The sequence below is a fragment of the Mustela nigripes genome, chromosome 3, assembly GCF_022355385.1.
Source record: "Mustela nigripes isolate SB6536 chromosome 3, MUSNIG.SB6536, whole genome shotgun sequence".
NCBI lineage: Eukaryota > Metazoa > Chordata > Mammalia > Carnivora > Mustelidae > Mustela > Mustela nigripes.
The window spans coordinates 112792460-112795505 of NC_081559.1; the positions used below are offsets into that span (position 1 = coordinate 112792460).

Below are 3046 nucleotides of genomic sequence, written 5' to 3' on the forward strand. Positions count from 1 at the left end.
TTAAACAACAAAAAAAACTATAATTAACATGTTTAAAACAGTGGAAAAAGTATTTAGCATGCATGTTCAGATGAGGAACTTCAACAGAGACATAAAAATTATGAGAAAGAAGCCAATGAAATGAAATGTGTGAAATAAAATAAAAATGAAGAGTATGATAAAAGAGTTGAAAATGCTTTAATGTGCATGCCTGGGTGGTTCAGTCAGTTAAGCATCTGTCTTCAGCTCAGGTGATTTCAGGGTTCTGGGATAGAGCCCAAAAAAGGGCTCCTTACTTGGCAGGGAGCCTGCTTCTCCCTCTCTCTGCCACTCCCTCTGCTTGTGCTCTCTCTCTCTGACAAATAAAGAAAGAAAATCTTTAAAAATAATAATAATGATGATTTTAAAAAAAAGAAGAAAAAGAAGAAACAAGCTGAGAGTTTTAGAGGGGAAGGGGTGGGGGAATGGGTGAACCTGGTGGTGGGTATTAAGGAGGGCACATATTGCATGGAGCACTGGGTGTGATACATAAATAATGAATCTTGGAACACTGAAAAAATAAAATAAAATTATTTTTTAAAAAGAGCACATAGGAGACAGATACAACCAAAAAAGAAAGAAAGAAAGAGCTTTAATGGCCTCCAAAATAGAATCAATACAGCTGAGGAAATTATCACTAAGCTGAAAGATAGGTCATTATAAATTATGTAAACTAAAACATAAAAAGAAAAAAGTAGTGAAAAAAAAAAAACAGAGCACCCCAAAGCTGTTGGATAATATAAAACATTCTAAACATACATGCATGTGAAATCCCAGAAGGAAAGAAGAAGAACATGGCTGAAAAATATATTTGAACAGACAAGGGCCAAAAATTAATGACAGACATCAAATCACAGACCCAAATACACAAAGAATACCAAACAGAATAAATATACTCACTCCTTCAAAAATATCTGAACACATTATACTTAAACTCTTGAAAACCAAAGATAAAGATAAAATCTTGAAGGCAGCTACAGGAATGGGAAAGACACTATATAGAAGGAAACAAATACAAGGATTATAGAAGACTTTCATCAGAAACTACACAAGCCTGAAGACAATACAGTGACATATTTAAAGGTCTGAAAGGAAAAAAAATCAAATACATATTCTGTAAAACACCTTTCCAAAATTAAGAAGAGTGCTTGCTTCAGCAGTATATACACTAAAACTGGAATGACACAGAGAAGATTAGCATGGCCTTTGCACAAGGATGGCAAGCAAATTTGTGAAGTGTTCCACATTTTTTAAAAAAGTAAATAAAATAAAGTTAAGGAGAAATAAAAATATTTTTATCAAACAAAATGAAAAGCTCCATTTTCAGTATACCTGCTCTAAATGTAGAAGGAAGTTCTTCAGATAGAATAAATATTATATAAAAGTCTGCATCTATATAAAGAAATGAAAGCACTGCCAATGACATAAGTGAAATGTCATAATATGAATTCTGCTCTGAAAGTTAATGAACTTTTCCAGTGAAGAATCCAATAGTAAATATTTGGGGCTCTGTGAACCACATATGGTCTCTGTCACATATTCTTTGTTTTTTCTGTGTTGTTTTTATCTGCTATATTTTGTTTTGAATTTCTGAGAACACTTCGAAATGTAAAAATCATCATTAGCTTGAAGATAATACCACACAGGCTTCAGGGTTTCCACTTCTGGGGTGATGAAATAAATAAGTGTTTCTCTATTCTTCAAATGTTTTTCTACTAAGTACAACTAAAGTCCATTGGGCATTATATGTAAAATAAATATCAGAAGACTGAACAGTGAGGAGGGAACACAAGATGAGCCACTGACTGAGGGACCCATGGGAAAACAGTGCTACATCTCTTGGGTTTTATTTTTGCTTCATATATCAGAGACTTGTAGTAGAAGGAGGTTAACTACCAAAACCATAAACAAGCACAGGTTTTTCAAACTCTCAATAAACACCTACTTTTATTGGGAGTTCAAACTTAATTAAAGACCAGCAAAGGGACTGTCCAAAAAGACAGAGAACTTTTAGACAAAAAACACCAGCCAAACACCACAGAAAAACTGTGGTCCTTCTGCACTCACACTAGCAAGGGCCAGTGGAAAGCCCGACTTTAACCTAACTCCCATCAGAGAGCTATCAGAGAAGGATGTCTGACTTTCATTTCCCTGAGCAATAAGGTCTCTGCAGAAGAGACCATATGGGAGTCTGAACTTCCACTCTCCACTAACAGAAAAGAGGTGCCCTTGCTCCTCTCCATGGGTGGAATCAGATGCATCCTAGTGGATAGTCATGACTTTTACCACTGCCCAATGATAAGGAGACCAACACCCCTGGTTTCAGTGGAGGCTGTATGGGGAATAGTAATGAGTCATTCTTATCCTCCCAGCCATGGTAGTATTAACAAAGGTCTAGTGAAGGGTCAAAATACCAAACCAAAAATTTCCAGCTTTCAGTTGGAAATCACTTGTCATAACAGGAACCATAAAATGTCAACTTCAATGAAAAGAGACAACAACAGAAGCAAAACTGAGATGACACAGATGTTTGAATAACCTTACAAAGATTTTAAAGCAGTCATCATAATAATGCTTCAATAAATAATTATAAATATGTTTGAAACAAACAAAAAACAGGAAGTCTCAGCAGAGATATAAAAGAAACAAATAAGAACACAAAAGAAATTATAGAACTAAAAAATACAATATCCAGGTGTGCCTGGGTGGCTCAGTGGGTTGAGCTTCTGCCTTTGGCTCAGGTCATGATCTCAGGGTCCTGGGATCTAGCCCCACATCAGGCTCTCTGTTCAGCAGGGAGTCTTCTTTCCTCTGAAGAAGACTTGAGATCTCTGTCTGTCAAATAAATAAATAAAATCTTAAATATATATATATATAATATCTCAAATAATAAAATCAATGGATGGGCTCACAGCAAAATGGAGAGAACAGAGAAAAGAATCAATAAACTTGAAGGTAAAACAATAGTAATTACCCAATTAGTATAGAGAAAAACATAGACTGAAAAAAAAAAAGGAACAGAGCTTCA

General features: G+C 35.1%; 1 non-coding gene across 1 annotated transcript; it reads left to right on the forward strand.

The window, feature by feature from the left end:
• The first annotated feature begins 1162 nt into the window (after positions 1–1162).
• On the forward strand, positions 1163–1269 carry LOC132014709 (U6 spliceosomal RNA). The gene has a single exon (XR_009403365.1). It is a non-coding gene; the product is annotated as a U6 spliceosomal RNA (small nuclear RNA).
• Positions 1270–3046: the final 1777 nt, after the last annotated feature.